Here is a 15,562-nt window from a genome sequence, read left to right on the forward strand (position 1 = left end):
GCCTTGCGCCGCACGCCGCCGCCGCCGCTGCTGTCGCCGCCGTCGCACGCCGCCGCTCGCCGCTGCTGCCGCCGCATGCCGCACCCCGCCGCCCCACGTTGCCCCGCCTCGCCGCGCCCCGCCGGATCCGACGAGGTAGCCGCCGCCGCCGGTTTTCTCTAGAAAACCGATCCGTTTTTTTAGAAACCCTAGTTTTTTTTTCAGATCGGTTCGCCGGTTTTTCTCGGTTTAGTTACTTTGCGGACGTTCGTCCGTACGTTCGTTTTAATGAACGGCTTTCGCTCGTTAGTTATAGACAACGAACGTTCGTTCGTTAGCCTGTTCGTCGGTCTTCTTTTTTCTCGGATTTTCCGCGATTATTTTCAATCGCGATTTCTGATCCAATTTTCGTTTTAGTTTATCTTTTCGCTTGTTTATCGGAATCAGGCGATTCAAGTGCCTAGATCTTTGTCTCGAAACCCTATTTCTGTTTAATCAACTTGAACAAGATTTTGTTACTGTAAAATTTGACCTTAGTCCAGATTAGTAAACAGATCTTGTTTCTTTCGCAGTTTGAGTTTCGTTGCTCCGTTTGATTTGATTCTTTTCACAAACCAGAGTTCTTAAGTTGAACTTTCTGGTTAGATCTTCTTATTTGAGATTTACTTGTGTTTCTTTGTTTGATTGCTTATGTATGCTATTGTTTGTTTGCGATAGAACACCCGGAGTGCAAAGCGTGCTACTATGAGTCACTAGGTTTTGCGGATCGTCCGCAAGGCAAGTAACACTTTGATCATACCCCTTTATCACCCAGTTTTTATGCATTAGTTCCAATCCTCAAATATTGCATGATTAGGATGTGATTAACATGTGGATTGGGAAGTAGTTGAGGAGGTAGAACCTATTGCCCAGTTATATTCAAACCTTGGGAGTTACTTCTACGTATTGCTTATATTGCTATGCTATGCTCGTAGACGTGGTTTGGGTGAGTGAAATCCATGACAGATGTGAGATTGTTAATTAATTGTTCAACTTAAGGTGGCAACTTGAATACAAATCTGGGTGGATTATTTGTTGGGCACCTGGGGAATCTAGTGTTGTCCTAGGATATCCTGGAGTACCCGTGTGATAATCCTATGGTCCGCCACCCAGGCTCAAAGGGAACTGAGATATTTTCATGCTAGAAACTTCCGTGTGCAGCCACAAGATATTATGAGATCTAGCATAGTTTAGTAAGTTGCGTGAAGCTCCCGAAGATGTGGATCAGCAGGTAGAGGGATGTAGGTTGGTATGGTCTGCCCAGAGTAAGGAGTTAATGCTTCTGAAAGACTGTGTCTCGGTCATCCGTTTCTCAAACACCATGTAGTGCGAGAAATCCAACGGAGGAGATCGAGTCTTGTGGGGAAAAGTGTGCAAACCCCTGCAGAGTGTATAAACTAATCATGGTTAGCCGTGTCCCCGGTTATGGACATCTTGAGTATCTAGTACTTGGAGTATCCTAAGTATCTCATCACTATTAAATAATATTGTTGGGTTGTTAACTACTTTAATAGGGATTGAGTTGGAGGAACCTTCTCAATGATGTTTCAACTACCATGATAGTTATATAAAATATATTCCGTTGTTGTAGGGAAAAATTGGCTTTTCGCAAAAACTATAACCATAGAGCTTTCCACCAGCCAAATATGCATATAGTGATAGCATTATTCTGTTCTTGCTCTACTGTGTTATTTTGCCAGCATATTCCCTGTGTTGACCCGTTTTCGGGCTGCAACGTATTATGTTGCAAACTTTTCAGACGAGGAGTAAGGTTCGTTAGGTCGTTGCCGTGCAGCTCAGCTATGCCGTTTGGAGTTGATGGACTAACTTTACCTTCCAAGCCTTCCGCTGTTATCGTATTAGATGGCCTTAAGCCATATCTATTGTAATAAGTTCTCTTTTGAGACATTCGATGTAATAAGTGTGTGATTGCTACTCTATTATAAATCCTCGAGTATTGTGTGTGTCAGCATTACCGATCCAGGGATGACACTGAAGCACAGAGACTTGACCATTTGAGGTCGGGTCGCTACACACTGCGAATTTATATTCATATGATCGAGAATTCGAGATACAGTATTAAACCCCCAAAAAAACTATTTCCAACGGCGGTGGAGGCGGCGTGCCGCGCCGTTGTTGCCGTTGTCATCCTCTGGGACGCCATTGTTTAAGTCTTCAAGGTAGCACAAAATGTTCTTCACTTGTAAATCAAACATCATGTCGCCGCACGATCGACGGGCAGGGCGCGGGAAGATGGCAACTAGCGCCGCTGAGAGGTAGCGGTCGACGGCAGCATCCCATGCTGCTGAGGGGCGCGCGTGCATGGGCACGGGCACGGGGATGGCGGGTGCAGCCAAACGCATGGGGATCGGCGCCGCGGTGGGTGGAGGGGCATGCACGGGTGCGGTGGGTGCAGCCAAACGCACGGGGGCTGGCGCCACGGTGGGTGGAGGGGCACGCATGGGCACGGGCGTTGGCACTGGCATGTATACGAGCTCGCACGGGCCCGCGGAGACCTTGATGACGCCCACAGCTTCCAGCTCTGTGATAGTGCTTGTCGACCAGCCCGTCAATGCTACAGGGATGGTCGCTGGCGCGGGCGTGAGGATGGGAGCTGGGACGGGTGCGGGAGCAGCAACCGCCGCGGCCAGCTCATTCTAGGTCATGTCCATGAGGCCCCATTCCTCCTTATTTTCTGTCTCCTCCGGCTCGGAGTCGACTTCACGAAACTTGAAGAGTAGTGGCAGATGATCATTCTGCGCCATGGCAAAGATATTGAAGAAGTGTGATTAGAATAATAGTAGTGGCATTAGTTCATGAGACATAAACTCATCACATATAGAAGCCGATAGAAGTGGAGAAAGATCCACATGGAGATGGAGCTATGTGGGGAGCTGCGGCAATGGAGCAAGTCGGCTCCAAAAGTAAGTTGTACCTGGGACATCGGGGTGTAGCTAGATGGGCGGTGGGAGGCGGCATCAGCCCATACCGCGGGGACCCTTGATCGGGACGCACTGACGGTGGCTTTTCTCCCTCGCCGCTGTCGTCGACCGCGTCTACGCAGAACATCGTCCCCTTCCCCTGGCAGCGGGATCAGGTTGAATCTGTGACCAACGATGTGGCCATCTTCGTTCTATGCTTGTGAAGAGAGCAACCCAAGCAACCAGGTTTGTAGCTTAGGCTCCTGCTAGTGTATATAGTGGAGAGGTTTTCCTTTCCTCTCTATAACAACCTTTTAATGGTTACTTTTTCCGACTAACTTACTGTGTGATTTGACCATTCTTGAGTGGCCCCTGCACGTACTCCCCCTATGTGTATGACTGTTCCTGAGTCTCACTTGTACTTGTCTCTAGTTTCTTGCATGACATGTAGACTAGATGCACATAGTGGAATTTTGTTACTGCACGTTGTTACATAGGACCGACTCCCTCCTTTTGGTTCACTACTAGTACTCCCTCCGTCCTGGTTTATTGGTCCCCTTTGTAATTCATGGGCTCGTTCTCCTCAAGAAATTATCTTTACCAATGTATTAATATCAGGAATGCATGCATGAACAAATGAATGCTTAAACCTTGCATGCAACATTTTGACAAAGCATTGACATATGTACATGTGAAAGTGAGGGACTACAACCTCGCGCATGCATGCAACAGTCACACGTACACTTGCACGCAAAAACATGCCTGATGCCCTAATGCACGCATGTCCGAGCACATGATGGAACACACACGGTCATGCTCAAGTGCTCAACCTACACGTGCATCCACCCACATACTCAGCTAGGGTGAGCTAGCTGTCTTCCCCCTCCTCATCTATCTATTCCAGTAGTGCTAGTACTCCATGGCGCGATCCATTGGCAAGCAGGCGGGAACATTTGCGTATACTCGGTTTGTGGTGAGTGGCATGCCGAGCGATCATGTGGGGTGGAGGGTGAGGCACGAACGCGATAGACATGATTCAAACGTTGGTTTTGCTTGATGGCGCGATCCAATGAAACGAAACGTTGGTTTCCAACAGAATACAGTACTGCATGAGGAAGAAGTGGATTCAATGAAGAGTGATCGTTTGCTTCTTCTGTCCAACTAACTACCGGGTCTATGTGATTCGATGGCTCATTAGTCACTATTACTGCGGCGGTAGACCGTCGTAGAGCGTCTGCACTCTTATTTATTTATTCGATGATAAAACTAACTTTCTCCACTCTTACACTAGAGGAGTACGAAACACGGCAGCCCAGTGACTACATGGCGCACCTCCCAATATCACCATATTCCTTGGACAGCCCGCATGCCAAGAAAAAATTACTATATAGCAGAGTGTATGGACTATTTTTCCCCCGGATTTGCTTTTGAGGAAATGATGGGTAGTTATGCGCATGCAAAGTACTCCTCTCTCCATCTCTCTAGATGTAAGCTCACTAGTTCTATCTGCATGCAGCCCTCTCTCTCCGGTTTTGCATGCATGCGACTCTCTCTCTCTCTCTCTCTCTCTCTCTCTCTCTGTGTGTGTGTGTGTGTGTGTGTGTGTATGCAAGCATGCCTTAAGCATGGTTAATAATATAGCCGGTTGATGGCTAACATGTTGCCATGTCATCTATAGCCAATGTACTAGTCAACATGTATAGTAATGGGCTACAAGAAAGTACCACTACATTTTACCACATGACCCACCATACACTCTCACATACTACCTTCGTCCTGGTTTATTAGTCCCCTATGTAATTTATGCATGGTACTAGTACATGATACTCCGCACTATGAGTAGCCTTATACACATACAAAAATGGACCGGAGGGAGTACAAAGCTTTCTTAGATTTTGTTTCATGTATGTATCCTGATTCCAAGGTTGCCCCATTACAACATTCCATCAAATACAAAGGAAAGCTAACATGCATGCTGATGCATCTCAATGATTCATATATCATAGCCAATATTTACTTCACAACTAAAGAAACAAGTTGTGAGAGTGTGTACAAAAAAACTACTAATGGGGTCTCTATGACTTAAACCCTAAACCAAAGATTTAATTTCCTGGCTAGGTAGAATCTGTTGAAGGAAAGAAGCCTAGCACCCTTGGATCATATGATGCTTTTGTGCAGATCCACTAAAATCGAGCTAAGCATCCCTGTTGGCAAAGATATTGAAGAAGTGTGATTAGAATAATAGTAGTGGCACTAGTTCATGAGACATAAAATCATCACAAATAGAAGCTGGTAGAAGTAGAGAAAGATCCACATGGAGATGGAGCTAAGTGGGGAGTTGCGGCAGTGGAGCAAGCCGGCTCCAGAAGGAATTTGTACCTGGGACGTCGGGGTGTAGCTAGAAGGCCGGTGGGAGGCGGCATCAACCCATACCGCGAGGACCCCTAGTCGGCACGCGCCGACAATGGGTTTTCTTTCTCGCCACTGTCGACCTTGTCTACACAGAACATTGTCCGCTTCCCCCAGTGGCGGGATCAGGCCGGATCTGTGACCAGCGGTGTGACCACCGTTGTTCTATGCTTGCGAAGAAAGCAACCCAAGAAAGCAGGCTTGTAGCTTAGGCTCCTGCTAGTGTATATATAGTGGGTTGGTTTGCTTTTTCTCTCCATATCAACCTTTTTATAATGCGTACGTGTCATTAAAGAGTGAAATGATGGTTGCTTCGTCCGACTAATGTACTGTGTGATTTGACTGCGTCTGAATGGCCCCTGCACGTACTCCCCTTACGTGTATGACCGGTCCTGAGTCTCACATGTACTTATATCTATTTTCTTGCATGACACGTAGACATGATGCGCATAGAGGAATTTTGTTACTGCACATTGTTACGTACCTACTCCCCCCTTCCGGTTCACTACTAGTACTCCCTCCGTCTTGGTTTATTGTTCCCCTTTGTACACAAGTCATGGGCTCGTTTTCCTCAAGAAATTGTCTTTACCAACGTATTAATATTGGGAATGCACGTGTGAACAACGAATGATTAAACCTTGCATGCAATGTTTTGACAAAGCATTGACATATGAACATGTCAATGTGAGGGACTACAACCTCGTGCATGCATGCAACAGTCACACGTACACATGCAAGTAAAAACGTGTGCAACGCCCTAATGCATGCATGTCTGAGCAGACGACGGAACACACACGGTCATGCTCAAGTGCTCAACTTAGACTTGCATGCACACACATACTCAGCCAGGGTGAGCTAGTGACCGTATAAACACTAGAAAATGTATATATTGCCCGCAATGAGCGTATTATGAAGCCCACTAACCGTATTTTTACTAATATATAGTGACAACCTGTGTATTTATCTCGTTTCAAATTAAGCCATATTAACCAGAAAGGAGGCGGTATGGACTAGCATTACTTTGTTGTGTCCCATCAACTTACAAAACGAGGAGAAGATTGCTTGCGGTGGCGAGAAACTTTTGACTAATGCAAGCTCTCCCTCGCTCAGTTGGTGGATGTGCAACAGTTAATTCGGCGTCAGATTGCCAGAAGCATACGCTGCACTAGTACCATCATTGTTCAACTTCCCGAAGAGGCGAGGACCCAAGTGCAAAGTTTACTACAGTAGTACTTCACTGGTACAACGACGTCCTAAACAAACGGTTTAAAACCCCTTTCCGTGACGACATTTGGAACCGTCACCAAGTGAGTGTGTGCGATAGGGTGTCCTTCCCACATGACCCACAAATCATTGGGGATAGGCCCTCCTGGGACCCAAGCTGGGGCCGTGTGCGATCGGGCGAGGCATCGAAACCCAATCATTTCCGTAGGTATGTACATCCCACATGGTGAATCCCAGAAATCATTTCCGTAGGTATGTACATCCCACGTGGTGAATCCCAGAAATCATTTCCGTAGGTATGTACATCCCACACGGTGAATCCTAGAAATCATTTCCATAGGTATGTACATCCCACACGGTGAATCCCATAAATCATTTCCGCAGGTATGTACATCCCACACGGTGAATCCCAGAAAATCATTTCTGTAGGTATGTACATCCCACATAGTTCTTTGTGTGGAAACGTTTGTGCAAGATGGCCTAACGCAAACAGTGCGCTATCGGAACCCGTGTGTGATTGTTAGTTGATCGAACATGCCTACTTTCTAGAAACCGTGCGGGTTGTTTGAGTTCATTGCCCACGGTGTTGTCTGAGTAACCGTTTGCAATAGAAAACCCCAATAAGTAGGTAACTAGCCTATTATTGATAATCCATGTACTAATCAAACTGATATTTCTTATAAAACATGCCAGATATTTCACATTCGTATAAAAGCAACCAGGATTTCATAATCGAATTACACCAGATAGCTTCGGCACTCAGTTACGCCATTACACAACATCACCAAGTTTCACATGCAGCATCAAAAACCTTTGGAAAGTAGCATCATACATGATAAATAGGCAGATGAATCTCATCTGGGAAACTGCAGAAGCGGAAGGCAAATATTGAGCCTTTAGTGATGTTGAATGTCCTTGCAACTTTAGGCCAGTGGCTATGGATAATTGCCCGCCCAACCTTCGTCCTCTTCAGCAAGACTTCAATATTGTACTGTGGGTGTTGAATGAATACCTTCCTCGCCTCTTGATCATGCAGGTGGTTTGAGAGGTAATCACCGGTGAACTGCTTTGAAAAGTACTGAAAACAAAGCTATGAATAAATCGCTGTTGTAAATTTTGAAATGGCGCAAGGGGTAAAAACAAGGTAAAAGAGTTGGTACCATCCTATAGTTGACTGATGTCTTCTTCATTGTGCAAACAAAGATCTTGCTGTTATTCGTCGCAAGTTTCTTCATCCTAACAATCTTTCTGAGTTTCTTGACTTGACTGATATTCATGGACATCTCATTTCCCCATATGCAAAATGGGTCGAACAGTGGGTCTAAGCCTCTGACAGTAGGACCTGCATGTGCAAGACCAAATTGTAAGAAACCTAAATATTAGAATGATTCCTGCAACTTCACAATAATGTACTATTAGCCAAATGACCCTACTTGAACAAACCTTGATGGTAAACCGCACTGTCTCCCATTGTTTCCCTCCAACACACATAAGGTAGATCTTGATCAGGTTAACTGAGAGTTGCCATACTATCAGTAGAATATGTATTGAGTACAGCCAAATTCGATTGGTGTCACATGCATAACAATACAAAATTGTACCCACAACAAATGAAAATCAAATTGCAAAACTGAACCAAACAGTTAAATGGACAGCAGACTAAATGAGCCAAAATAGCTAACTGAGCACGACATTGCAGAATAGAAAAATGTACTAGAAGATAAAACAGTTAACAAAACAAAGAATGCTTGAGAATAGTACTACAAAATGTAGCAACTGTTGGACCAAAGTGTTAACTGAACATTACATTTCAGAGGACCAAACTGTTAACTGAACATCAGATTGCATATTAACATTACAGAGGATAAATCACTAGAAGGCACTGGCGGTGGCCTCGAGAAAACATCACGAACTGTATTTTAAAGTAGACAACCGCACGGCGATTTCGACGATGGCCTCGAAGACGAGGTGATCCTCCAAGATCTGGCGATGGACACACATGTGAGCCATAGCGACCTCGTTCGCACGTGCGACCGCATGCTACTTAGCTCCATGTTATACTGCATGTAAATTGGCTGTGAGCGGCGCTTAACTGGAGGAGGGGGCAGTGATTTTGGTGGAAGGTGTCGCTCCGTCAGTCGGGGCACGTGGGACGGGAAAGGAGGAGGATGGTGTGGGTGGGGTGTGGATTACCTGACCATATCGACGAGGCCGTGTAGCAAGAAGAAGGGTCAGCGGCGAGGAGGCCGTGCAACAAGAAGAAGGGTCGCCAGCGAGGAGGCGGTGCTGCAAGAAGAAGGGTCGCTGGTGAGGAGGCGATGCTGCAAGAAGAAGGGTAGTCGGCAAGGAGGCGGTTCTGAAAGAAGAAGGGTCGTCGGCGAGGAGGCTGAGCTGGCAGTAAGCAGCTGTGAAGGTTTGAACTTGGAAAGCAAGGAGGAACCGTGGAAATGTGGCTTTTGGTAGGAGGGAGGGGCGGGGAGATAGATATTTCCGCGGTGGCAAAAAAAATTCACTCGGTGCTGCGAGAAACTGGCGTGCATGTGTGGTTCAAGCGCGGGCGGTGGACTATAGACGACGAAGCTTCCTGCGTAAGCTAGACAAGACGGTGCACCAAGATATTTTATATCACATCCCACACGATTCTTTCTAGTAAACTGTTTGTGGTATACCTGATTTTTTTCATTATGTTTTGAAAGACAAAATGGTGTTACGGAGGGAAAGGATGGTGTTTGAATTGCTAGAACATTTACATACAGTGAACATGCAACTAGTACATGCGTGTCGTGTTTAAATTTGGAATTATTTCCAGTTCATTTGGAATTTTTATGCATTAATTGAGTTTCTGGGCATTTAATGTGCATAATTCAAATTTGAACCACAAGCACATGCTCCACTGCACCAAAGTTTGCTGAAAAATCACATGTGTGTCTTTGGGTGAATTTATAGGTCCCATGCAAGAAATGGGAATAAAATTCAAACATCTTGTGGCTCGGCCGGAATGATTGAGAAACTTGGTTTTCTAATTCCTGTAAATCCAAAACACGGCTAAAAATCATGAAACTTGGCATGGTGTCATGACATGGCACCAACATCCTGTAGTAATTTTTTTGGCCGAATTGGGATAAGCTTTGGTGTAAGCTTCTTGCAAATCGGGGCTTCCCTCAAGAAGGCTCCTGGTTCCGAGAGGGAACGTGTCACCTCCGTGTGCGAACCGACATACGTACACTGCCTTCTCCTGCCTTAAATTTTCACACAGGCAGATTAGACCAAATAGAAGTATCGTGCTAAATTTTGGAATTATTCCATGTTCGTTTGGCCTTTTTTATTCATTAATTGAGTTTCTGCGCATTTAATGTGTATAATTCAAATTTGAACTACAAGCATGTGCTCCAATGCACCAAAGTTGTCTGAAAAATCACATGTGTTTCCTTGGGTGAATTTCTAGGTCCCATGCAGGAGATTGGAGTGAAATTCAAACATCTGGGCATCGTGGCTCAGCCGGAAAGATTGAGAAACTTGGTTTTTTTATTCCTGTAATTCCAAAACACGCCTGAAAATCATGAAACTTGGCATGCTCTCATGACATGGCACCAACATGATGCGGTAATTTTTTTGGCCGAATTGGGACAAGCTTTGGTGTAGGCTTCTTGCAAATCGGAGCTTCCCACAAGAAGGCTCGTGGTTCCGAGAAGGAATGTGTCACCTCCGTGTATGAAACGACATACGTACACTGCCTTCTCCCGCCTTAATTTTTTTACACAGGCAAATTAGACCAAATAAAAGTACCATGCTAAATTTTGGATTTATTCCGGGTTCGTTTGGCCTTTTTATACATTAATTGAGTTTCTCGGCATTTAATGTGCATAATTCAAATTTGAACTACAAGCACAGGCTCCAGTGCACCAAAGTTGTTTGAAAAATCACATGTATGTCCTTGGATGAATTTCTAGGTCCCATGCAAGAGATGGGACTAAAATTCAAACATCTGGGCGTTGTGGCTCGGCCGGAAAGATTGAGAAACTTGGTATTTTAATTCCTGTAATTCCAAAACATGCATGAAAATCATGAAACTTGGCATGGTGTCATGACATGGCATGAACATGCTGCAGTAATTTTTTTGGCTGAATTGGGACAAGCTTTGGTGTAAGCTTCATGCAAATCGGAGCTTCCCTCAAGAAGGCTCGTGGTTCTGAGAGGGAACGTGTCACCTCCGTGTGCGAAACGACATACGTACACTGCCTTCTCCCACCTTAATTTTTTTACACAGCCAGATTAGACCAAATAGAAGTACCGTGCTAAATTTTGGAATTATCCCAGGCTCGTTTTGCCTTTTTTATACATGAATTGAGTTTCTGGGCATTTAATGTGCATAATTCAAATTTGAACTACAAGCACAGGCTCCAGTGCACCAAAGTTGTTTGACAAATCACATGTGTGTCCTTGGGTGAATTTCTAGGTCCCATGCAAGAGACTGGACTGAAATTCAAACATCTGGGCATCGTGCCTCGGCCAGAAAGATTGAGAAACTTGGTTTTTTAATTCCTGTAATTCCAAAACACGCCTGAAAATCATGAAACTTGGCATGGTGTCATGACATGGTACCAACATGCTGCGGTAATTTGTTTGGCCGAACTGGGACAAGCTTTGGTGTAAGCTTCTTGCAAACCGGAGCTTCCCTCAAGAAGGCTCGTGGTTCCGAGAGGGAATGTGTCACCTCCGTGTGTGAAACGACATACGTACACTGCCTTCTCCCACATTAATTTTTTTACACAGCCAGATCAGACCAAATAGAAGTACCGTGCTAAATTTTGGAATTATTTCGGGCTCGTTTCGCCTTTTTTATACATTAATTGAGTTTATGGGCATTTGATATGCATAATTCAAATTTGAACTAAAAGCACATGCTCCACTGCACCAAAGTTGTTTGAAAAATCACATGTGTGTCCTTGGGTAAATTTCTAGGTCCCATGCAAGAGATGGGAGTGAAATTCAAACATCTGGGCGTCGTGGCTCGAACGAAAAGATTGAGAAACTTGGTTTTTTAATTCATGTAATGCCAAAACACGCATGAAAATCATGAAACTTGGCATGGTGCCATGACATGGCACCAACATGCTGCGGTAATTTTTTTGGCCGAACTGGGACAAGCTTTGGTGTAAGCTTCTTGCAAACCGGAGCTTCCCTCAAGAAGGCTCGTGGTTCCGAGAGGGAACGTGTCACCTCCGTGTGCGAAACGACATACGTACACTGCCTTCTCTGGCTTAATTTTTTTACACAGCCAGATTAGACGAAATAGAAGTACCGTACTAAAATTTGGAATTATTCCGGGTTCGTTTGGCCTTTTTATACATTAATTGAATTTATGGGCATTTGATGTGCATAATTCAAATTTGAACTACGACCACATACTCCAGTGCACCAAAGTTGTTTGAAAAATCACATGTGTGTTCTTGGGTGAATTTCTAGGTCCCATGCAAGAGATAGGAGTGAAATTCAAACATCTGGGTGTCGTGGCTCGGCCGGAAAGATTGAGAAACTTGGTTTTTTAATTCTTGTAATTCCAAAACACGCGTGAAAATCATGAAACTTGGCATGGTCTCATGACATGGCACCAACATGTTGTGGTAATTTTTCTATCCGGTTTGCGAAGGCGCACACATTAGCAATCAACAAAGTCATTTTGTAACAAGTGACGTCACGTTACAAATCAGAAATGCAAGTATTATTGAAACCGTGGGCGTTCGACTTACCAATTATGTGCGGCCACGCGTTCCCTTTTTTTATTGGCTAGGAGGTGATGTGTGGGGTAGCTATTTGAGTACGGAAGGTGTGCGATGAGAACCCTGTGCGTGCTCGTCGGGAGGAGAGCCCTTTTGACCGCTACCCGCCGCACACCTCCCTCCCAACGTCTCCATTAATGGCGCCCGAGCACCTGTTCTACGACGTGGCTATATGTCTCATTGGACTGAGATTTAAGAGAGAAAAATGAAAATCTGAAAAGAAAGTTTTGCACGGATCTTGATGTAAGAACCGACGGACCAATATAGCACCAACTGTGACTTATAGCAAGAATGATGAATATAAGGACGATGACATTGGATAATAATTTTCTTACATATTTATAAACATAATTAAAAAAGCCACATGCAGTAACTCTTGATATACACAAGGGCAAAAGAAGAAGGAAGCCACAGCAGGAACTAGTCTCCGTGGCGGGCGGCGACGAGATCTTTCTTGTCCTCCAGATGCTGGTTGAGAGCATCCACAGATTCCTCCACCAGCCTTCTGCGCTCCATGCGCAGCATGGCATTCTCGTCCAGAAGTTTCTCAACGATGACGCTGGTCCTCTTCAACAAGGCAGTGGTCTGCTCCTGCTGTTCCACACTTCCGACGATCTTCGCCCTCAGCAGGTCGCGCTCAGCCCGAAGCTTCGCATTGCTCTCATTTAGTTGTCGGATGACATCGGTAGACTGTTCAAACAAGGCTTGTAGGTCATCCTGCAACATCGCCCACCTGGAGATATGATCCATCTGCTTAAGGATGAGGGCACGCATGCACGTGTAGGAGTCCTCGCCTGCCCGCGAGGCAATTTCCCAGGCTGCCGCAGCATGGGAAGGCATCTCTGCCGCATTCGCGGTACGGAGGGACATCTCTTCTGCTTCCGCGGCGCGGCCAGACCAGTCTGCTGCATCAACGGCGTGGCGGGTCCTCCATGCTGCTTCGGCGGCGCGGAGGGACCTCTCTGCTGCTATGAACATGCAGCGGGACATGTTGGCTGCTTTCACGGCGAGGCGGGACATCTCTCGTGCTCCCGCTTCCAGGCTCGCTTCTCCCTTGTGGCAATCTCTCAACGCAGAACTCACGCTGGCTATGGCGGACGCAAGGGAACGATGATGAATGACTTGTTTGTTTTTGACTTTTTGTGGATGAGGAGTTGAGGAGGAATGTGCAGTCATCTTGGAGTAGTAGTATTTATAACCGTGTAGTAATACACTCCTAAGTGGGAAACCGTTTAGGTTTTGATCGGTGTGAACAGCCTTGCAATTTGGAATGTGACGGGACGCATGCTCAAAATTTACCGACGATTATAAGTGCGGCACTATTCCCGGAAGGCGTAACGTGGGCACGTACGCCTTCTCGGTCGCGTACGTGGCATTTGCACCATAGGGTGCACCGCAATAGGAAATGTTAGCACCGTCGCGCACGGTTCTTTTAATTAGAATGTGTGTACCCGTCTAGCGCACACACGTTGATCTATCTAACTGTTTCAGTTTGTTGTGGCTAATGGCAAACAGTTCATCCATGTGAAGTGTATGCCATCAATCACTGACACTTTGATCTGGCTGACCCATTTCTGTTCTGTTGCCTAATCGCAAATAGTTAATCCTTCTGAAGCGTATGCCCTCAATCACACACACCTTGATGTGGCTGACCGTTTCTTTTGTGTTGCCTAATCACAAACAGTTCATCCGAGTGAACCGTATGGTGTGTATCACACACGCCTTCATTTGGCTTCCCGTTTCTTTTGTTCCTCCTCATCGCAAATAGTTAATTGAATTGAACCATATTCCCTTCATCGCACACACAACTAAAACATGTACCGTGTTTGATGCATCCGTCATCGCAAACGTTTTATACATTTCTAACGGTTTTCATACAGCACCATTTGCGATTATTGCATCGCACACAGTTTCTCGAAGGGTCTCTGATCATAGTGTCGCGTTAGCAGCATCCTGCAGTAGTGCCTATTACGTATACAAGTACCACTAGGAACCGCGTGGTGGAGCGTCTGCACTGTTATGCCTCCTTTGGTTTGTAGGAATTTCATAGGATTTCTATAGGATAGGATTATCAAAGGAAAATTACCTTTGAAGCCCTTTAGTTTGTAGGAATGGATTCCTATTCCTATGTAGGATAGGAATCATTCCTTCACATTTTGGAGGAAAAACATTAGCTAAGACTCAATGGAAAAATTCCTATCCTATGCATCAAATGACATCTCTTTCTCTATAAGAATTGAGATGCATGTCATCTCACTTCCTATGATTTTCATATTCCTATACATTCCTACCCTATGAACCAAAGGAGGCTTTATTTTATTTCAATATGTGATAAAGCAATCTTCAACACATTTGCTTCTCTTCGAGGGTTCTCGCATATGATAATGGAAGTTGATTGCATGGAACACTTCCCACAATTCTGTCTTAAGGCCTCCATTGGTTTGAAGGAATTTTGTAGGAATTCCATAGGATAGGATTTCAATGGGAAAAATTCCTTTAGAGCCCTTTGGTTTCTAGGAATGGAATCCTATCCCTATGGAGAAATTCTTCCTATCCTCCACATTTCATAGGAAAGTAAACATTAGCCTAGACTCAATGAAAAAAAATCCTATGATGTGAATCAAAGGACATCTCCATTCCCATTCCTACTCATAGGATTTGTCATCACCATAATTATCATAGATAGCAACTTTGTTATCATAGTCAATTGAAGCCTCATCCAAAATGGTGGATTCATCACTAAACAAAGTCATGACCTCTCCAAATCCACTTTCATCATTATAATCATCATAAATAGGAGGCATGCAATCTTTACAACCAATTTGCACATAAAATCTTGGGGGACTAAAAATATCATCTTCATCAAACATAGCATCCCCAAGCTTATGGCTTTGCATATCATTAGCATCATGAATATTCAAAGAATTCATACTAACAACATTGCAATCATGCTCATCTTTTATACCAAACATTCCATTGAATTCTTCTTCTATCAATTGAGCATGATTTCATTTCCATCATTTTCACGAAATACATTATAAAGGTGAATAATATGATGCAACTTCAATTCCATTTTTTTGTAGTTTTCTTTTATAAAACCAAACTAGTGATAAAACAAGAAACTAAAAAATCAATTGCAAGATCTAAAGATATACCTTCAAGCACTCACCTCCCCAGCAACGGCGCCAGAAAAGAGCTTGATGTCTACTA

This window comes from Triticum dicoccoides, chromosome 5A (genome assembly GCF_002162155.2).
Source record: "Triticum dicoccoides isolate Atlit2015 ecotype Zavitan chromosome 5A, WEW_v2.0, whole genome shotgun sequence".
Lineage (NCBI taxonomy): Eukaryota > Viridiplantae > Streptophyta > Magnoliopsida > Poales > Poaceae > Triticum > Triticum dicoccoides.